The sequence below is a fragment of the Culex pipiens genome, chromosome 2 (assembly GCF_016801865.2).
Source record: "Culex pipiens pallens isolate TS chromosome 2, TS_CPP_V2, whole genome shotgun sequence".
Lineage (NCBI taxonomy): Eukaryota > Metazoa > Arthropoda > Insecta > Diptera > Culicidae > Culex > Culex pipiens.
Genome location: NC_068938.1, coordinates 25,608,791 through 25,632,190, shown reverse-complemented (window position 1 = coordinate 25,632,190; position 23,400 = coordinate 25,608,791). Strand labels below are relative to the sequence as shown.

The 23,400-nt window shown below is 34.7% G+C and overlaps 1 protein-coding gene across 3 annotated transcripts in view; it reads left to right on the top strand.

Annotated features, from left to right (window-relative positions):
- The first annotated feature begins 4,918 nt into the window (after positions 1-4,918).
- Positions 4,919-23,400, top strand: part of LOC120414585 (putative mediator of RNA polymerase II transcription subunit 26) — a 342,770-nt gene continuing 324,288 nt past the window's right edge. For 2 of the 3 annotated variants that reach the window (XM_039575820.2, XM_039575819.2), the window contains exon 1: positions 4,922-5,971. The gene's annotated coding sequence lies outside the window, so the exon portion shown is untranslated. Of the gene's footprint in view, positions 5,972-23,400 lie in introns of all 3 variants that reach the window. The other variant, XM_039575824.2, reaches the window with a different exon arrangement.

Sequence of the window (23,400 nt, the reverse complement as noted above, 5' to 3'; positions counted from 1 at the left end):
TTTTGTATTAGACTCGATTATCCCAAAGTTTGTATGCGACTTCGGATAATCAAATCATGAACACACATTTTCATTTTTAACATCAAACTCGAATTCTGCGACCAAATTTTAGTCGAATTTGAAAAAACGTATGCAGAAAAACATCGTTTCAATATTTTCCTGACCGGTGGCGAGGGTCTCGCCCAAAATTGCCCAAGACTTAGTGTGAGATTCTTGTAGGAAATTTTTGCCGTGTTCAGGAGGTAATTTTGAGTAACTTTTGTTCTACGAAAAACTTTATACTCTTGTTTTATGTTTTTCTTGTTTCATTTTTAGTATTTGAATTTGCATTTATCTTGTTTAGTTTATGTTTGTTTTTGGTAGTATTTGACCTATTCAACCACCACCAGGGATGGAATATTCGCGAAAAAATCAATTTCGCTTGCGAATTTTTTTCACCCGCGAAGAGAGAGGAAGCAAATCACGCAAAAGAAAATCGCTCCCGAAATCCTCCATGAAAATCAATCTGCCGATGATTTTTTGTGAATTTCCTTGTAAGCACCACTCAAAAATATTTATTTCACTTTGTTTACACACATTGCCCATCCACAAAATGTAACAGGTCATTTTTCGACGTGTGACGTTACACTTGCCAGTGTAGTAGTGAAAAAGATGTTCCGCCGAATAATCAAGATGATGATTTTTTTAGATTCTTTTTACCGATCTTTCGTGCGCGAGAGTCATGCTCCCTTCGGATTTTTTCTCTTGGTGAACATCCACCTATCATAACATTTTGCCTATCTAATTTTTTTATGTTTTTACCGTCACTTTTTAATTTTTTTTGCTTGTTTTTCATATTTTCTGCTATAAAATAGCATCAGTATCATATAAATTGTAAAAAAAATGCTTAGAGGCATAGACTGGGACACTGGAAATATTACTGCATACTTCTTTTTACTTAAAATATAGGAAATGTTAGTAAAAGCTCAGCCAAAGTTGACTCCTTAAAAAATTACATGTTTAAAAACATTGGCAAAGTCACATAAAACAAGTAAAACTTTCAGCCTATAAACTTTCAAAAATTTTAAGAGTTCTTCTTTTCAATGCTTTTGAAAGATTAAAAATTGGTTGAAAAATTGTTTTTTGGCGATTTTTCAAATCGAAGCCCGTCTAAAGGCGGGGTTGAGTTGTGGAGGGTTAACTTCCTTCAACTTTGTCGAAGGGTGCAAAACGATCCGAGCTGTATTTTTTTCCTGGTTCGATTACCCGAAGTGATTTTTTTTCCGAGGTCTTCGAATAATCGAGTCTGGAAACAAGCATTACAACAAGAATTCAACCAACCATCTGTGATTCAACTTTTAAAATCACCATGTTGAAAAACCATAGTAAATTTCGAAATTGTGATAAATCCAGGTTGACCTTGAACTTACTATAATGTTGAATGATTTAGCAGGAATGTTAAATGATTTAGCAGGAAATTAAGGAACCCTAATAGCTGAATGTTTAGCAGAAATCAACTAAGGTCAACCAGCAAACAGTTATATGAAATTTGACGGAAATTAAGGTAAATTTTCACATAAATCGATTTTCATTTTAAACTTATATTTTTTATTGATCACAATTTTACATTTTAAGTGAAACACATAAACCAAAAATACTAATCGAATTTAATTTATCGACGTAACTTTTTCCGTATACAGTATTTTTTATTTTTCTACTTCTGAGCAATTCTCTGAGATTTCGGTCATTCGATTTTTTTGTATATCTTTTAATCCGGCTGAAACTTTTTTGGTACCTTCGGTATGCCTAAGAAGCCATTTTGCATCATTAGTTTATCCATATAATTTTCCGTACAAATTTGGCAGCTGTCCATACAAAAATGATACATGAAAATTAAAAAAATATGTATTTTTTGAATGAATTTTATGATCAATTTAGTGCAAGGGTGCCCAACCTTTTGGCCCTGCGGGCCAGGTTTGATTTTTCTGAAGCTGTGGCGGGCCGGCACTATGTTTAATAAAAGTTGGAAAAAATCAACAATTCTTTTTTCATCAAACGATTTTTATCAAGTTATTTTAAAGTTAAAAATAAATAAACAAGTATTGCAAATAAGATTCATATATCTTGATTATAAGAAAGATAAACAAAGATATCTTTAAAAAAATATATATATTATATTTTTTATATTTGTTTTTGTTTAAAATTGTATTGTAATTATAGTTCAACTTCCTCAACACACCAATATATTAAAAAAATCAATGAGACATGATAAAATTTATTTAATTAAAATATGTATCCAAATCTTCTTTACAAAAAAATACCTTTTGTGCAGTGATTTTTATTTTCACTTTAAATAATTCGCGTTTTCAAGCTTTTATTTTAACCAAAACTTTAACACTGTAAAGTTGTTCTGAAAAATACACTATTTTTTGCTTATTCATTTATTCAAAAATAAATTTTAATCAAGTTCCTCAAAAAATTAAAGTTTCAATTCGAAGTAAGCTCAGAAAAAAATATTTAGTGTCTTTTTGTAAATTTTTAGACAACAATCTAATTTTTCATATATTTTACAAAATGGATAATTTTGTTTTCTTGCTCAGTTTATCAGTTTGATAATTGATTCTGAAAATATCAATAAAAAAATAATAAGAATTAAATTACAACATAAAAAATGTTTGAATTTCAAACCAAAATTAAAAAAGTACAAAGGCAAAATTAAAAAAAAACGTTGAAATAGCAACATTTTATTGCAAAAACAACAAAAAGTTCCTTTTTAATTTTTTTTATGTGCAAAAATTTAATGTGAATCTTATTTTTTTATTTTGAAAAAATAATTAATTAATATAATATTTTTTTGAAAAGCCGTCGCGGGCCGGATGAAATGGCTTCACGGGCCGGACGTTGGGCAGGCCTGATTTAGTGTCTTCGGTAAAAGGACTACATAGAAAAAAATTATACACGGTAAAAAAGGACGGAATGGCAATGTCTCAGCAACTAAGGGTCGTATCAATAAAGTTCAAAACAGCAAAACATAGAGAATTTTCTTAGCTTTTCAAAAATATAAAATAAAATAAAAAATGGGCAAACAAGTAACGAAACTATTGGCACTACGCCCCCCGGGGCATGGCCTTCCTCTAACGTGGGATTTCTGCTCCAGCGCCTCTGACGAGACAGGAGAAACCGGGACCGACGTTTTACTTCACCATCCGATAGAAGCTCAGTGGATAAGGCGGGAATCGAACCCGCGTCTCATAGCATCATCGGGATCGGCAGCCGAAGCCGCTACCCCTGCGCCACGAGACCCACAAAACAAGTGCACAAATTAAAAAAAAATTAATAACTGCGACTATATTCAAAAAAGTTACCTAAAAATGGCTTTAACTTGAAAACGGTGCACTTGATCAAAATTTCACGAAAGTACATACTTTTTGATTGCGACCGATATTTCGATTTAAAAAAATCAGATTTGATTCAAAAGTTCATAAGTCGGTCAAAGATCAAAGATTTTTTGCAAAATCTGGAAATTTCTGAAAAGTTGGCATTTAATTTCCCTAAAACATATCAAAAAATAAAAATAAAAACAAAATTTGTGTTTTTTTGCAAATCAAGTCTTAGTGACAAAAGGTCAAATTTAAAATCACATTTTTTTACCGTGTATGTTATTTTTCGTGTAGTCCTACAAATTGGTCAAAGACACCAAGTCGATCAAAAAATTCCTTCAAAATACACTCAAACCCCGATGGTTTGACGCCAACTGTTGTCAAACGAACGGGGTCACTTTTTAGTTTGACACCACTTTTACACGGAGTTCACACACACTATCAAACGTTTGTTTTGATAGTGTGCGTGAGCGGCGTGTAAAAAGTGACAGTTCGTCACTTTTTAGTTTGATTTTGACCAACCAACGGGGTACAAACTAAAAAAAAATGACAGATGAAAAAGTGACCAACCACCGGGGGTTGAGTGTAAACAGATTTTTGAATTTTCTTACATAATTTTTGTATGGACAGCTGCCAAATTTGTATGGAAAAATATATGGACAAACTAATAATGCAAAATGGCTTCTTTGGGCATACTGAAAGCAACATAAAAGTTTCAACCGGATTAAGAAATACAAAAATTAAAATTCAATAAAAAATATCGATTTTGAGAGAATTGCTCATGGGTCATGAACAAAACAAAATCTTTTTTTCATTATTAAATAAATTTTATTTTCGTGCATTTATCATTAAATTTGAATTCAAAGCATTTTTTCAATATTTCATTACCGCCATTTTAGCCGCCGTCTTGGATCTACAATCGACAATAAAAAATAAGAAAAAAAAAGTTTTTTTTTGTGTTTCAATTAATCCGAAGTGAAATTTGTTGTTTTGTTGTATTTTTGAAAATAAAAATCATTTTAAATTTTAAACCTATTCTTCAAACCACTACGCCATAAACTCACCTGAATAACACAGCATCAAAAATTGCATAGAGGTAATACAAACCCACGCAACCCAGACAGATAGTGGGTGCACAACGGCGCGCGCGTTATCAATCCAGAACATCGCACTTGGATACTGCCGCTGATGCCCATCACTGCTTTTCTCTCCCTCTCTCTCAATCACCATAATCCCTTCAACGGTGTGAGTTTACTCCGTCGCATGTATTAGTGGCGCGAGACACCGCTTTCTGATAAACACCACACTTATCTTCCGCATGACATACCGTGTGCTTCTGTCATGGCGCGCGGATAAAAAAAAACTATTCTCACCCACACCGCCAAAGCAGCTGTTCCGCGGCATGCTTGGATTTGGATATGATGATGAGAGAGCGGCGGCGGCGGCGACGACGACGACTCTCGCTACCAACACATGCGCACCGACGCGACGATAGCGCACGACGACGACGACGACGGCCGACACACAATCAGTATCATTGCAGCAGTACGGGCAGCTAGCACGCGTGTTCGTTCGTTGTTGCGCCTCTAAACCTTATTAGTGTAATAATCTCTATTGCGTATATGTGTGTTACTCTTTATGTATATCGCCTGTGTGTACGTAGGTCTAGGTGTATATAACGTCACATACATACGACGTGTATAATACTACTTGAACATATTGTATACTAAGTTCTAACTGTTTGGATATTATTATCAGTTTCCCTTTTGTCCTGTAATAATCCTTGCGCCGTGCGTGTATGCACGGATGTCGTAAATATCGTGACACAACAACACACAACAATAAACATTAAACCGTGTGTTTGCTTTTGTTACGTCGTCAACCCCCCCGTTTATTCTATTGTTTGTTCAGTGCATGAACGTGTGTGTGCGTGCGTTTATCAGTGGCAGTGCTCGAGCGCGCGCGCTCATTTTTAATTAATCGTCAGCGCCAACTATAAATAAACAACAACAACAATACCAACGCAGAGCAAAAGGGCAGAAATACAAACAAGGGGCACAAAAAAGGCCAATTTTCCTGATTTCTGTTCACCGATTAGTGTGCGCGCGTGATAGGTCTTGTTCGTTCTTGCCTCCACGAGTGTAATGGCCTTTGATGTGCGAAATATTGTGCATTCGGTTCGAAATTAGTGCAAACAGGGTGCTTAAAACCTACGCGCGCCTACTGTGAGTGTGTTCGTGTGTGAAGCGATTCAGCTCGGTTGAGGATTATTGGATTTGGATTATCCCGAACCTACACCAACAACGACAACAACAACGCCGCAACGCCAACTAAGAAGACCTTTTTATTGGCGCAGAAGAAAACCGCAAAGCAAAAGAAGTGCGCCTGAAATCAATTTTATTGCCGATTCCATCAACCAGAGAACGGACGGACTTTGGGTAGTTTCCGTTCGCCGCACGTTGCAGAAATCGACGTTTGTTATTTTTATCAGCAGTATCGCCGTCGTCGAGGCAGAAATAACTGCAGTTGCAGCAAATGACTTGAATGTATAAACAATCGCCCCGACTTGGATAAGCCCGGCACACCGCTCGGAGAGTAGTGTGTTCTGATAAGTAAGTAAATATCACGTCACTGACCCGACTCTACGGAGCGCTCCAAGCTTATAATGAGGGGATAGATATTCTGCTTAAGCAATTCAGGTCGTCAAGAGGGACGAAGCGCTTCTGCCTAATGTCACCGGGGAACACTAGAGAAATGGGTGTCTCTCTATCGAACGGGACAACGGACACACATAGGCGCGAACGCACACACATAATCACAGTAATGTATGAACAAGATTTGACGGGATGACTCACGTGTGGAAAACCGGTGATTCGATTTTGAGTGCTGTGTTCGCCATGTGGTGATGCTTACTTTTGCTGATATCATGCAGATTCAATGGTCGATAACTTGTTTCGACATGTTTTGCGGAACTCGCTGCGTGTGGAATTAAATTGCACTACGCGTTTTATTGGATTAGTCAGGTATCGATAGTGGCTAGTTACAGGAAGTTGTTTAAATAACTGAAAACAAGTCAAAAGTTTCTCATTTTTAAAGTACATTCCAGGCTCGATTATCTGCAGTTCGATTATCCTAAGTTCGATTTTCCAAATGATTCGGAAAACGGAAAACGACATAAAAAAATACAATCCAGACTCGATTATCTGAAGCCTTGATTATCCGAAGTTCGATTATCCGAAGGTTTGTATGGGACTTCGGATAATCGAATCACGAACAAAGAAATATTTGTTTTTGTATTTTTTTATTTTCTTACTTTCAACGTCAAATTCGAGTTCTGAATTTGAATATTCGGTTGCGTATTAAATAATAAACTGCATTTTTTCAATATTTCGTCAACGCCATTTTGGCCGCCATCTTTGATTGATTTTTATTTCAAAATCACTTTAGCATAGTTTAGAGGTCATACTTAAGCTCGACAATCAAAAGTTAGGCAACGAAAAAAAAATCGTGATTCGATTATCCGAAGTTTCTGTTATCCGACGTGATTTTTTTTTTCGAGGCCTTCGGATAATCGAGTCTGGACTGTATTTGATTATAGTATCCGAAGTAAATTCAATTCAATTTTCAGATTCAATTTTTCGGATAGTCGAACCTCGGATAGTTAAAACTTCAGATAATCAAGTCTTAATTTTCAAGTATAGGAAAATTTAGATATTATTTTCAGAATTAGACTACCCAAAGTTTTGATTACCCGAAGTGAAAATCCGGACTGGACTGTATCATGAAAACTATCATCTAGTGCGATTGTATCGATACTGAACGTCAAAAGTACTGACATTCCAGCTTGTCATTTTTGCAGTTCGTGTGTTCAGTCTGAACTCGATTATCCGAAGTCCTTCGAATTCGGATAAAATATATATGTATTTTTTTTTAATTTTGTGACTTCTCACATCAAATTTGAGTCCTGAGACCCCATTTAAGTCAAATTGAAAACATATTCTCAATATTTCATCACCGCCATCTTGGATCCACAAATAATAGCTCAGTTCAGAGTAGTTCAGCGTTAATAAGGCAACACAAATATATTTTTTGTGATTCTATTATCTTATGATTTGATTATGAGCAGTTCTCTCAGATTTCGGTTATTCGATTTTTTTTGTATTTTTTAATCCGTCTGAAACTTTTTTGGTGCCTTCGGTATGCCCAGAGAAGCCATTTTGCATCATTAGTTTGTCCATATAATTTTCCATACAAATTTTGCAGCTGTCCATACAAAAATGATGCATGAAAATTCAAAAATCTGTATCTTTTGAAGGAATGTTTTGATCGGCTGGGTGTCTTCGGCAAAATTTGCTGATTTTTAATTTCACTTTTTGTCACCAAAACGAAATTAAAAAAAATACTATTTTAATTTTTTTTATGTTTTGATATGTTTTAGGGGACATAAATGCCAACTTTATAGAAATTTCAACTTCATTTTTCGATGTAAAATCCAATTTGCAAACAAAAAGTACTTCAGTGAAATTTTGATAAAGTGCATGTTAGAGCTATTTTTAGGTGACTTGTTTGAAAATAGTAGCAGTTTTTCATTTATTTTTTTTTAATTGGTGCACATGTTTGCTCCTTTTGAAAACATATTTTTGAAAGGCTTACAAAATTTTCTATATTTTGCTTTTTTGAACTTTGTTGATACGACCCTAAGTTGCAGAGATATTGCCATGCAAAGGTTAGAAACAGGAAAATTGATGTTTTCCCAGTCTCACCCAAACAACCCACCATTTTCTAGCGTCAATAACTCAGCAACTAATAGTCCGATAAACAATGTTAAAATATGAAACATTCGTGAAATTTTCCGATCTTTTCGAAAAGAATATTTTCAAAAATATCAAGACTAACAATTCAAAGGGTTAAACAACTCTATTATTTTGAATTCGCCACCAAATTTTTTTGTTTTTGTCGGCAAACAGCAACATAATATTTACAATTTGCTGGTTTTAAATACCAATATAAAGCCGATTCAATACCGCTATCTAGTGCCCCGTGGTAACTTGGAAATGTATTTATATTTCTTCCCAAAACGCGAAACTCACTCGTTGATCTTCCATCTTCAAGAGATCTCTTGAAAGAGTAAAGAGAGGTTCGCTCTCTTACGATTGTCTCTGTACGTATGTAAATGCTAATAGAATATCTTTTATTGATGATTATCTATAAGTTGCATGTGAAACCAAATGTGATCTACTGGAATTTAAGGCAGTCCTTGATTTATTAATGCATTACAAAATATCCTACAAAAATAGGCAAATCATTCGCCAAACACCATTAACGAGCGCCATTCAGAAAAACGCATCACCTCCGAAAGGGGGTGCGAAAATCTTCTCTCATATTTTGCTTACAAAAGTGAGGCATCGTGTTGGGTGCAGCTTGAGAAGATAGTTGACCCCACCACCACCACCACAAACTGTAACTGCGAGCGCAGAGTAGAGGCGACAAACGAAGAACGCTCAAAGCCGGCACTCACCACGGTCTGTTGAGTTGCATTTCGCGACTACACCCAAACCAGGGATTGGAGACAACTTGTGACATTTGAGGGTGCACAGCAACGAAGGAAGTTGTTGTCTTTTTATTCAAAAATTGTCTAACTTACGGACTCAATCCTGCAACAACGGGGTTTTAAAATTAGTGAATTTTTTTTGTAAATTACATTGTGGGCAGTACTTTAGGGAATGTATTAAAAATATATTTCGATAGTACTCATAATTTTTAGGATACTAAAATGTCTGTAATAAAAATCTGGGTGCAAAAGCTTTGGTTGTGCATTGCACAGCATGATTTCTTTGAAATTACAATATTTATTTCTAAATTTCTGAGTGAAAATTAAACATATTAAAATTATTTGTAAACAAAACGAATTTTGAGTGCACCGCCGGTGTCACAAGAGGACAAGTTTCACACTCCACCACCCACGCCAAGCAAGAGAAGGACAGAGCAGTCAAGACAAGCAGCAGCACGTGACAGAAAGAGAAAGGTGTGTGTGTGTGTGTAAGCCGCCACGAAGGGAAGAGGAAGAATAGAGTTATCTACGTGCGCATGTATTGCGTGTACGTACACGAAGGATTTTTAGGTTAAAATTTGTACCCGCCAGCAAAAACAAATGGTAAGCTAGTGTGCGTGAGATCGGGCTTAGATAGCTCTATTACACGCAGCTCGCGGCTTAGAAGTTTGCGCGCGATTGTATTGACAGAACAGACTTTAATAGTGTGCAAAAACGAGACAGAGAGAGAGAGATTGGCACGCTGAAGAGCGGTTCGTAAACGGCTTCGCGTCGCGACAAATGTGAGATTTTGGAGTGCGCGCTAGTGGCGACTGAATAATTTGTTTAATTCTGCTTCATGTTCTTTCTTTGGCACGGCGACGCCACGCTGATATTAATCCAGGGAAGAGAAAGAAATGAGTACAAACAGACACCACTAACGAATGTTTGTTGATGGGTCAGGGGTTCGCAAAACAGAGGAAAAAAACTTGACAGCGGTGGGGCTTGAACCGAGGTTGAGCGATTTGAAGGGCTTGACGCTGCCACTATGCCATGGTCGCAAGAGAATAGTTCGTTGATTTATGTATTTTAATTGAGTTCGTTTTGTTCGATTTGAACAAAGAAAAATACTGAAATTATTTTTGGCGAGGGGCGTGAAATTTTCACATTTTCATTGAAGATTTCTTTCTGAAACAGGCGTAGACGGGCGTTCTTCGGTACTGTTCGCGATGTCTTTCCATCGGATGTAAGTTTTATTTTTAAGAGGCTAATAAAAAGCCAAACGAGAATCCGCATTTTATCGGATTATCTCCCGCTTTGGTGGGGGACAACGAAAGTGTCGGGTGGAAATTACTGGAACAGGACTGCTGTGTTGGTGCGTCGCGACGCACACACAAAGAATTCCGTCGTCGTGAGTTCACTGTCAGTCACGCGTCAACGATTCCGACCGCGGGGCGCGATGAGGTTCCGGAACATTGACGGGCTTGGTGGTTGCGGATAACAAGCTGTTTGGAATCGGGGCTGAGAGTTGTTCTTTGAAAATTTTTTGGAAACATATTTTGAGGTTAGGCCCAAATATCAATTTAAGAAACTTCACTGTAACGTAATTCTCCAAGCAATAAATGAGCCCAACCTCAATATCTTCGAGTCACGACTCCACCAAGTCAACTATTTGCCATTTCCCGAGTTATTTTCGACCACTCAAAACTTTTTTTCCATCAAATTATCAATATCTTTATCTGGTCGCGCCAAATGGCGTCACCACATGCGCCAAATCTTGATCTCGCGCGGTCGTCGTCGGCCAACGATCGCGTTCTCCCACGGTTCGATAAACCGCGATGAACGACCGAACAGTGGATTTGGGTGGAAGAGGGAGGTTGGGGCGTGTGCAGCTCACATTACTCACATGTTTATGAAAAAAGCTGGTGTGATGAAATCGTGCAGGGAGTGCAGCATCCGCCGTGGATCAAATTTAATCGAAGTAGAGAATGATTTTTAATTTGACGTTCACTTTTGTGAGATATTTGAGATTTTCAATAAATTATAAACAATGTGAACACCCTACTCAAAGTCCTTTAATATTAGTTATCACTAAAAAATTATATCTATAAAGCCAACGGTTTTTTTTTCTAATACAACCGATTGCACAAATTTTCAGAATTAATTGTTTTAGCCAACTTTTTTTTAAAGAATATTATGTTCATAATTAACGGTAAGATATTTTATATACAAATTGTAGTATCTTTGAAATTACGGGAACGTTCGATATAATTTCATAAAATTACTGCCTTCAAAGTTATTACAAAAAAAAAAATGTCTTTTTTTTACAATCACATTGTTGCAAGACTGGGTCCGTAAGTTTGAAAATTTTGGAATAAGAAAACAATAACTTCCTTGGTTGCTGTGAAGAATAAATTTCCCTAGAAAAAACAGTTTAAATATTATAATTTATTCCATATTTTTCACAAAATACAAACAACAAATTAAAACAAACACAAAATTCACAAATGTTTGAAAATGGTAATCATCTCCTGCATATTTTTTCTCTTTTGTTTACTTACTTCTCTAAAATATTCAAATTATTGCGTTTGTTTGAAAGAATGTAAAAAAACAACAGCAAAAAAATAATATGTGGACTTATTATTTTTCAAAAAACATTGAAAAACCTCAAGAAATCGAAAATAAATACCCAAAAAGTAGCTCTAACTTCAGAAAGGTGCATTCTAAAGGTAATAAAAAATGCAAAGAAATTTTTTATTGTAAATTAAATTTTGCATTTAAAAATGTTTTTTAGATTGTGTCCAGATTAACGATATTTTCCAAAAAACACGTTTTTTTCACAAAATATATCGGAGTATATATCGGACTCAAGGCAGTTTCAAAAACATCTTAATAGCAAAAAAAAATTAAAATTTATGCTTTAAAAAAAACTTCAGAAATTTCCTAAACCAGATATGGCACCACGGCGCAACTATAGCTTGAAATAAGTCATAGGAAATTAAAAAAATTACATATATTGGAAATTGAACTTTAAGTCAGTCGAATTTAGAAAAAAAAATCGATGGACCAATTTATTTCTGAACAATCTTTACCACAACTTACATTTTTGCCCACAACAATGCATCGATCAAAACATCCCAACTCACGATACAGAATTCATTCATTTATTTTGCTTGACCAGCCCCCAAAATGGTATGGAGACTGGAATGGAAAAACTAATACAGTCCAGACTCGATTATCCGAAGGCAAAATTTCACTTCGGATAATCGAGTCACGAAAAAAAAATGTTGTTGTCTTATTTTTGATTATTGAGCTCAAGTATGACCCCTAAACTACTCTAAAGTGATTTAGAATTTTTAAATCCAAGACGGCGGAAAAATGGGGCGAAAAAATAAAAAAAAGCATTTTTTTAATTTCATAATATTGAAAGTTTAGCCCTTTTGAAATGTTAGTCTTGACTTGAAAATTTTGAAAATATTGTTTTCGAAAAGATTGAAAAATTTCACAAATTTTTCACACATTAACATTGTAAATCGGACCATTATTTACTGAGATATCGACGTTAGAAAATGGTGGGTTGTTTGGGTGAGACTTAGAAAATATCAATTTTCCTGTTTTTCAACCTTTGCATAGCAATATCTCAGCAACTAATCAACAAAGTTCAAAAAAGCAAAAGAATTTTCTCAGCTTTTCAAAAATATTTTTTTCAATTGTGGGCAAACATGCACTTATTTAAAAAAATGAAAAACTGCGACTATTTCCAAAAAAGTTACCTAAAAATGGCTTAAATTTGAAAACGGTGCACTTTATCAAAATTTTAATACAGTACTTTTTGATTGCTTATTTTATTTTACATCGAAAAATGAAGTTGAAAAATTGTTGCGACCAATATTTCGATTTTTTGAAAAAATCAGTGTTGATTAAAAAAATCATAATCGGTCAAAGATTTTTTCCACAACCTGGTAATTTCTGAAAAGTTGACATTTTATGTCCCCTAAAACATATAAAAAAATAAAAATAGTGTTTTTTTGCAAATCAAGTTATAGTGACAAAAAGTTAAATGCAAAATGGCTTCTTGGGCATACCGAAGGCACCAAAAAAGTTTCAGCCGGATTAAATAATACAAAAATCAAAATTCAAAAAAAATATCGATTTCGTAGAGAACTGCTCCTATGAAAAATTTACTTTTTTTTAAAAAAGAAATGTTTGGAACAAAAAATTATGTTTGAAAATCGCGATAAAAATTGCAAAACCGTAGAAAAATGTCAACTGACTTTCAAGTTAAATTGTAAAAAATGCCAATAAAAGACAAATTTTAGAGTTTTCTTTGGAAGGTTCTATGTATAAACAAAATTTTCAATAGCTACTTTTTGGGTGATTTTAAAACCGCCTTGGGTATTTAAAAACACTTAAAAAGCCAAAAAGGGTATTTATAAACACCCAAAAAGCGTTTATTGGAAAAAAAAACTTCAGAAATGTCACTAATTGGAGATTGCCTAAATGAAATCAAGTGTATCGGAAGCATACTAAAAACGTTACTTAATCCACCTTTAGGTGGTTGGTGCCTTCCTCGCATTCATAAAGTGAATATACCACACAGCCTCAAAAAATTGTATAAATAATACTTATTTTTATCAAAATATCTGAGATCCGTTCTAAAAAAAATGTATTAAAAACACTAAAGTACTTATAACTTTTGATAGGCTTGTCAGATCTTCAATCTTTTGGGCTTGTTGGAAAGGTCTTTTGATTACCTATCCAACGATGGATAGATCCAAACAACTTTTTCATCAAAATATTATAGATCCGGCCTCAAAAAAGTGTATAAATAACACTTAAGTGCTCATAACTTTTGATGAGGTTGTCAGATCTTCAATCTTTTGGACGCGTTGGAAAGGTCTTTCAAATACCTTTCTAACAATGTATAGCATGACGGGTTTTCCTACAAAAAACACCCTTTTTTACAATATTTCAAACTCTAGCCAAATCGTTTTTTTAGCATAACTTTTGAAGTACTTTTCCAAACTTCATAATATTAACTAGGGTCATGTGGGATCCCAAGACGGATCGAATGAGACCAAAACGGTCCAAATCGGTTCAGCCAGTCCGGAGATAATCGTGTGCATATTTTTCGGTGCACGGACTCACATCCAGACACACGCACAGACATTTGTTCAGAATTTGATTCTGAGTCGATAGGTATACGTGAAGGTGGGTCTACGAGGTCAAATAAAGAAGTTCATTTTTCGAGTGATTTTATAGCCTTTCCTCAGTGAGGTGAGGAAGGCAAAACGGAATAGTGTTATTGATTTTACAGAGTCCTCAATGATTTTCTTAGATTAAACTTAAGATCTGCAGATTCTATTGACAAGATATCGACAAAGACACCCTCGAAAAAAGGTTTTATAAGCTCCCCCACACGCATTAATCGTGGGTTAGTAGCAATGCACGCTCCCTTTTCTGTGTTTTTATTTAACGATCAAGCCTGTCCAAGTATTGGTTAGACTAAAGAACGAGAGAGAAAGTATAAACCTTGCGCACAACTACTACACATCGCACTAACACGCGCCAAGGGAATTGATAAAACAAACAATGAAATAATAAATAAAAATAAAACTAACAAAAGCCGTGATCGCGTCGCGGTGCGTCGTAAAACTTGCGACTGTAGTTGTGATCGCCGGATGCTGTGCGTTGGTTTGCGTGATCCGCGCGTGAGACAATGACGGCGGCGATGATCACCTACGACGACGGTCGATCTTTCAGATTTCGGTGATTTATCTCGACGATCGCGATCTTGTGCGTGTGTGCGTGCGCGTTTAAGCTAGTTGCGATTTAAGCCGCACGCACACTAACGATCGCGCGCGAATCGTTTGATTTCGCGCCCGCTGCTTGTTTAATCTTGTTTATCTTACTTTCGAACGATCGCGCACGATGACGGCCGCGATCGAGAGCCGGATCGAGCAGGAAAGATAAGATGCCCGAAGCTCTGTGTGTGAGAGCTCGAATCGAGACGGGTTCGTGCGGTGGGAATGGCCGTCGATCGCGTCGTCGTGCTGGGATTGATGAGTCATCATCGAGCGTTGGTTCGTGCTTGAGTGGAATAATATCGCGTTCGTGGGTTTTGATAACGATTCAAGTTTTTTTTTCTCTTGTTTAATTTTCTACCATTTGACGTCAGTTCTCTCTACACCGCACATTAGCATATAATACTAGAGTTGCGCGTGTTACAGTTCTCTAGAAAGGCGTTTTGTAAATTAATATGAATTATTATGTTTAATTTTCTAAAAGTCTAAATAAATAAACTCTCTACAATCCAACCCCACCTCTAAAACATTGTTAAAAATCCATTTGTCAATTTTTTTTTGATATTTATAAAGTATTGAAATGAAGATTTTTTTCAGGGCTGTGTTTTTAATAAAATTTACTAGTTGTTAAGTGAAAGTGCAGTAATTTTTGGATTGTCCTGGACTATGCCTTTAAGGGGTTACATACATGTAGAAAATCTCAATATTTCATAATTCCGAATATTTATTAAATCCTTCACAAAGATGAATTCCAATCACTCCTGAAAGTTTCATGGAGATATGTCATGATTTAAGTGAGTAGAAGACGATTTAAGTTTAAACTTTTGCCATGTGCAAAGCGGACTGTCAAACTTTGTGAGCGTTTTTCTCGGAACACCGAGTTGATTTCCGGGTGCCACGATATCTCGAGATGGGATGGACCAAATTGGCTGAAATTTGGGGTAAAGACTCTCAAGACATATTCCGTGTGCATGACGAAGCCCGATTTTGAAATTTAGTTTTAAAAAAAAATACAAAAATCAAAAACTGACGAATTTTTATATGAAAAACACAAAAATATTTTTATCTTTTTTTAAATAAACTTTTTTTAAATCGGCCTTCGTCATGCACACAGGACCGGTTTAACGAGTCTTCACCAAAATTTTGAGCCGTTTTGGTCAAAGCAGTGTTGAGATATCGTGGCACCCGTTATTTGAAACTGCTAACTTCAAATAGCTATATCTCGGCAAATATACAACCAAATGTGTTCAAATTTATTTTATTGATATATGAAAATGTATATTTTAATGCCCTTAAAACAGATTTAAAAAAAAGTTTAAACGTGTGCTCAAACCAACCTCTGAATTTTTTTCCGATTTACATGTATGTAATCCCTTAAGCATTTTTAACAATACAAATGATAATGATAGCATTCTATTCAAGATAATCAAGCAACAAATTTAAAAAGTGACTGTAAAAATGTGAAAAAAAAACAAAAGAGAAAAAGGTGATGATAGGAGAAAATCAAAAAACCTACATAATATCAGAAAAAAAACAAAACAAGACAAATTTGAATGAAAATTCTTAAAATGAAACAATTAAATCTTAAAACAAGTGGAGTGCAGTTGTTGTTTCAAATACTCTCAGGAAGCAAAAAAAAATATTGGACCTTTAAAAAAGCTCCAGATTTATGCTTTTCCTTCATAAAGTATTTTTAAGTGGTAAAAAACTTATCATTTAAAAAAAACCTTAAAATTTACTGGAAAACAGAGTGAATTATCAAAAAATCTGTAAAATCATTTTTGATACACAACTTGATTTTGAATCCTTAAATGATTTTGAATTTTTTGCTTGAAAATATTTTTGATTATTTTTTTTTCAACGCGAATCATAACTCTGGTTTCATATTTGGCACCAGCCTAAACTGTAGCGCAAAAGATGCCTATTTTAGTCGAAATTTAAAAAAAGAAGTATTTAGGGAATTTAACTTTCAGCTATAAAAAGTCAAATGAAAATTTCTAGAAATGTATTTTTTTCATGTTCGAATTTATTTCTGTAAAATCGTAACAAAATTGAAAATCTCGAAAAAATGCGTAATTTTAGTTACCTTCATGAGTTATCGATGTTTTTTTTTAAGTTTTCAAGAATTTATTTCACTGCAAATGCTGTATTTAAATAATGACAGAGACTCTTAGACAATTTTATAGAAAATTTTCTGAACTTTTCAAAAAACTATTTTTAGAAATGGTCATTCATGGTCACTATTTTTAAAAATCGGAAAACTGCAAATATTTCGCTAAAATCAAACTTTCGGTGGCTATATCTTGAAAACGGAGCCCTTTATCAAAAAATCTGTAAAGTACTTTTCGATTGCAAATTCAATTTTGCATTAAAAATTGATTTCAAATTTGTTTTTGCATGAAATTTGGATTTTTTCCAAAAATAACTATTTTTTCAAAAATTCATAACTTGGCGGCAGATTTTTTGACCATGTTTCTCTATAGCTCAAAAGTTGCGGATTTTAGTCCCCTAAAACATATCAAAACATCTCGAAAATCAAAAAATACGTATTTTGGGAAATTGAGTTTAAGTGAAAAAAAAGTTGATAAAAAAATCTGCAAATTTTATTCCGTGTACATATTTTTTTCTCAATTGTCCTCAACAATACCTACAACTTTGCCGAAGACACCAAATTGATCAGAAAATTCACTCAAAAGTTACAGCTGTTTGAATATTTACATACCATTTTTGTATGGACAGCAGCCAAAATTGTATGGAGACTTGTATGGGTGAACCAATGACACAAAACAGCTTATTTGGTCACAGGGAAGGCCCCCACAAAGTTTGAGCCAAATCAAAAAATACAAATAAAATCCATTTCCGGTTTTGGTAGAGAATTGCTCACCTTCGTTCTTATTATTTGACATTCCATGGAAGTTTTGAAAAATTGTAAAAAAAATTTGTCTGAAAATGCAAAACCGCTTTCATATCAAGGAATCATCTCGTTTTCCTAGAGATTTCCTCATCAAAGTCTATTACACACTTGAATGGGTTAGTGGGTACTCTTCTCTCCTCGGCGATGAAGCTTTTTCGATTGAAGAATAAAAACAAACCTCCGAAAAATGTTCAACCGCGCTCGCGTTATACAACCCAAGATCGCTCGGGGGGTAAGCAAAACCTCGTGAGAATTTCGTAACAACTTGAGAGCCTCCTCGTCTCGACTCGAAAAACTTCGTCAGCTGGCGAATGCGCGCACAAATCGGGCACAATGTGCCACAATGTATCCATCCCACCCCACGGGCGATTGGTCCGAGTCCACATGGTGTCCGAGCCAAACGCAATTACTATCGGCTATCGAGAGCAGTTGGGGTGAAGCTGAAAATCTGTCCAATCTTGGCTGCCAAAGTGCATTACGGCGATTTTTCGCGAGGTTTTAAACTTGCTAAAACCAATACAACGCGATTAAATTGGTTTGTGCCCCTAGGAGAACGGAGGCAAAGATAAGACGCTCCAACACATACTTAGACACCGCGCGGATATCAAATATCACGATCGAGATTTTCCTGTCTGACCTGTACTTGTTTTGTTTCGCTTATTTGCGTTAAGACCACACCGTGCTTTGGCGTTTTTTTTTCATTTGCACTTTTTACACACACTCGCAGATATTGCTTTTTAGGGGTCTCTCTCCCCTTAGGCGATGGTGATTAGCAGGGTAGGGAGAATGTTTTAGAATATTTCACTCGTATGGAAGATTATTATCAAAAATACTTTCATAGCACTCAAACAGTCACCACCTCTTTAAATCGCGCAGAGTTCGTTCTTTTGAATTCCACCGAAACTCCAATCACTTGGCCCATGACTGCATTCAAATGACTGCTGTCGCCACTCTTACCCGCACAAGCAAAAAAGAGCAGGGAAGAGAGAGAAAGAGAAAGAGCCTGTGTCGTCGTGTCATCGGCATTCTCTCGCGCAAACTTCGTGTGTATCAAACGAAGGCCACATCGAAATGACGATCATGACCGGTGCTGTCAGTGAACATTAAAAAATCGTGTCGATAATGATAGCTGACTCTCGCGTTTTGTCAAATGTCAGCAATTTCTGTAAACTGACATTAAAAGATCTTTGGGTGTCAGTTCAGCTGTCAATGATGTCTGAGGATTTGGTTAGTCCGTATGAGTTTAAATTGAATGTGAGCGGGATGAATAGCTTAACACAATGACAATTACTCCCTATTGTCATTTGCTTCAAATTTTTCAAATCTCAAGAATCCGATTCTTTATTGCATCACTTTTTACGAACTACCTAATAATTCATCCAAAATCTTGCAACCTTCACTGTCAAATTCGTGGCGATTTACTTGTTATATCCACCGTATCTTCTATACACGTTCTACCGTGAGTTCGATTTAGGGTTCGCTCCTTGCGCCGTAATCGCAGGGGCACACCTCTTCCTCTTCTTAGCTGGTTCTGCGCGTTCTAAGCTCGATTCGATACCCGGAGGTCGAGTCGAGACCCCTTTTGTCCATGCTTTTGCTCTCGTTTTTCTTTGGCTGATTATTCGTTCCTTTATCATCGCGCGAACCCCTCGCGAGAACGTTCTCCTTCGACGGAACGCAATCCTATTGTGATTATTTTTGGATCAAATTGATAAAGGAAATAAAGCATTCCGATGGTTGTTTTTGTTCGTTTTAGGCAGACAAACACATACTCGGGTATACACTACCATGCAAGTTTTATCAGATATCGGACCAGTTTCTCGTTCGTCGTCGTGGGTCTTTTTTTGAAAACAAATCTACGACCATAACAACAAGAAACCAGAAAAAAGAGGGGGGAAATCATCATCAGAAACGTCGCACTTTTCTAACTATAGACTATAGCGCAGCGCCAGGTTTATAATAAGGTCGTGGAAAAGAATTCTCCGAAATTGGTATCAGGCGGTGTGGGACACGATACGATGGCAGGGGGGACGGCCGACGAATGGGTCACACTTGGTTGAACCCCTTTTTCTTTTGGTTTTGGCTTTGTTATAGTGATGTCGAGGGACCTGACGAACCCGCAGCTTGGAGTGTTCACCTGAGTGGGAAGTTTGTTTGTTTTTTAATGTCGTGAATTTAGCTAGAACTAACAGTTCTAATCATGTGACTTTTGTGACTGTCATTTAATTGGTTTGAGGAATCAAAAAAAAAATACAGCTTCAGTAATCTTTTTAAATTGAACTCTCACTTCATTGACTCAAAAATAACTGTATTCATATATTCACTTGAAATTGGTTTTACTGCGATAAATTTTACTTCAAAGATTTTATAACAAACTATTGTTTTTTCAAGATTTTATTTTCATGCTTTTTACGCTACGAAGTGGGACGATCTCTAAATCACGTGTAGAATTATTGGACAAATGGACAATTGGGTGACAAAAAAAATCGAAAATGTTGGAAATTTTGAACCAAATCAAATTTGGTTTAGGGATCGCTGAAAAGACTTGAAGTTTGAATGCCAATTTTGGTTAAAGTGTATGGAATGGCAAAATTTTAAATTTTTTCCAGAAGGTTATGTTAACGGAGTAGTTTTTTTTTGTCAAGAGTGAGATTCCAATGGGAAATTTGGAATTCTTAAATTTTGTCGAAGAGTGGCCCTTTTTAACCTTTTTTAAACAAAAAAATTATTGTTATGATTTCTGTAGTACACAAATGAAAAGAAGTTTATATCAGGCATTCAGGCTGTTGCAAATATTTTTCAAAGTTTTTTGTCTTTCCGGTCCGAAAAATCTAGGACAATAATATTTTTTTCAAAAAACTTAAAAATTTCAATGTAATTTTAAGCGCAATCGACTGAAAATAATTTTAATTGAATTCCTCTGCGTTTATAATCATTTTTAACATGTTTGAAGTCATTGAATAAACATTTGGAGAGCCGAGGGACAAAAACTTTGAAAAATATTTGCATCGGCATCACTGCATCGAAGTAAAATGCTTTTGAGCCTAGTTCTTAGCAGTAAATCTTAAAATTTGGTCTGAAAAATGTAATAAAAAAAATTATATTGTACACAGCAAAAAATTTCTGTGTAAAATCGCATGCAAAAGCATGCACATCACCTTTGTGAGAAAAAGCATGTAATATTGTATGAGAAAACGTGTACACAAAAAGCATGTACCGAAGAAAAAAATCAGGTCTGCTCACCCCAAAAATAACATCAATTCGGCGAGAGTCATATTCAGATTACCAAGTCCGCACCCCAACCCATTCAGCTATCTCGCCGCTATGAAAATAGTCGGATCAATGCCAATGTAATAGTAGGTTTCCGTACGTCGTATACTGTGTTAACTGCATACGATGTATGGGGAACCTACAGCTACATCGGTGAAGATCCAATTATTTTGACAGCGGAGAAATAGCCGAGTGGGTTGAGGCGCGGACTTGGTAATCTAAATATGACTCTCGCCGGATTGATGTTATTTTTGGGGTGAGCAGACCTGATTTGTTTTTCTTCGGTTCATGCTTTTTGTGTACACGTTTTCTCATAAAATATTACATGCTTTTTCTCACAAAGGTGATGTGCATGCTTTTGCATGCGATTTTACCATCGGATTTTTTGCTGTGTAGAACATTAAAAAAAATTATGCTTAATTTAAAAAAAATGAATTTATTTTTATTGAAAAGATCAGAAAATTTCTCAAAATATCTATTTTTAACATTGAAAATCGAGCCTATAAATTTAAAGATATTGTCAGTTGAATGTTACAAAGTACACAGTAAAAAAATCATGGTAACATAACATCTGGCTAGCGGTACATCTTTTATGTCAGAAAAATGTGTAATTTTACAGCTTTTCTGGTGTAATGTCACTTCAGTCTAAATTAAGGTACAAATTAAAAGTGGTTACATTCAACCTTTTGAAATTGCACAATTCTTACCGTGCATGGAACTAATGTTTGACAAAAGTTGAAAAAGACGACAATATTTTTTCATAATATAATTTTGAAAAGGTTCTTTTGAAGTAAACAAATAAATAAACTAGTATTGCAAATAAGCTTCCTGGTTTTTGGAAAGAAAACCAAAAATAACTGTAAAAAATGTGTTTTAATATCATTGACTATAAAAAATATATCAAAAATCAATTGATCGCTGCAAATTTTTTAAAAGCTTAATTTCTTCAACACAACTATATATTTCAAAAATCAATGAGGCATGATAAAAAATTTTAGCACAAAATTTGGATTCAAATCTCCTTACATAAAAAAACACTTTTTACGTTGTTGTTCAAATTTATAACAAAATATAACAAAATTGAATAGTTTAAAATTCGTTATTTTCCATAATAAAGTTTTGTTCCCTGATTTCTTGACTCATTTTGATATTATTTTGCTCATAAATATTTGCAGTGATCTTTCTTTTCAGTATGAATAATTTGCTTTTAAAAGTTGTTCTTAAAAATTCCATTATTATTTGCTTATTCATTTATTAAAAAATAAATTTTAATCATGTTATTCAAAACAGAGATGCATCAATTTGTAGTAAACACAGTAAAAACTGAAAAAAGTTTAGTGTGTCTTTATAAATTTTTGACAAAAAATCAATTTTTTATTTATATTTTACATTCAAACGAATCGGATAGTTTAGTTTTTCTGTGCCATTTTTCAGTTTAATATTTAATATAGAAATCATAAGAAATGATTTCAATTATGAAGAATGTTAGATTTTGAAAAAACAAAGGCAAAATTCAAATAATACAAATAATACAAATAATTTTGAAAAGCCGTCGCGGGACGGTTGAAATGGCTTTACGGGCCGGACGTTGGGCAGGCCTGCTTTATAATGTATTTAAAAAAGGAATGTAGAAATTTCCGAATTTCTTCTCGGTAAAGTTATTTTCGACTGGGTTTTTAATAAAAATCATATATTTACTAATTTTGCAAAATAGCTTTTTAGCATTTGACATTTTTGACAAAGTTTCATCCAAATAAAAAAAATACAAATTAAAAAATCAGGAAATAATTTGATAAACTCTTGAGAACTTCTTTTTTTAAATCTAGAGCAACTCTCTACAAAATCGGCCGATTTCGACCATTTTTATTTTTTGTATTTTTTGATTTGACTCAAACTTTGTGGGGGCCTTCCCTATGATCAAATAAGCTATTTTGTGTCATTGGTTCACCCATACAAGTCACCATACAATTTTGGCTGCTGTCCATACAAAAATGGTATGTAAATATTCAAACAGCTGTAACTTTTGAGTGAATTTTCTGATCAATTTGGTGTCTTCGGCAAAGTTGTAGGTATTGTTGAGGACAATTGATAAAAAAATAGGTACACGGAAAAAAAAATTTGCAGATTTTTTTATTAACTTTTTTTTCACTAAAACTCAATTTCCCAAAATACGTATTTTTTGATGTTCGAGATTTTTTGATATGTTTTAGGGAACTAAAATCCGCAACTTTTGAGCTATAGAGAAACATGGTCAAAAAATCTGCCGCCAAGTTATGATTTTTTGAAAAATAGTGATTTTTGGAAAAAAATCCAAATTTCATGCAAAAACAAATTTGAAATCAATTTTTTATGCAAAATTGAATTTGCAATCGAAAACTACTTTACAATTTTTTTGATAAAGGGCTTCGTTTTCAAGATATAGCCACCGAAAGTTTGATTTTAGCAAAATATTTGCAGTTTTTCGATTTTTTAAAATAGTGACCATGAGTGACCATTTCTAAAAATATTTTTTTTGAAGAGTTC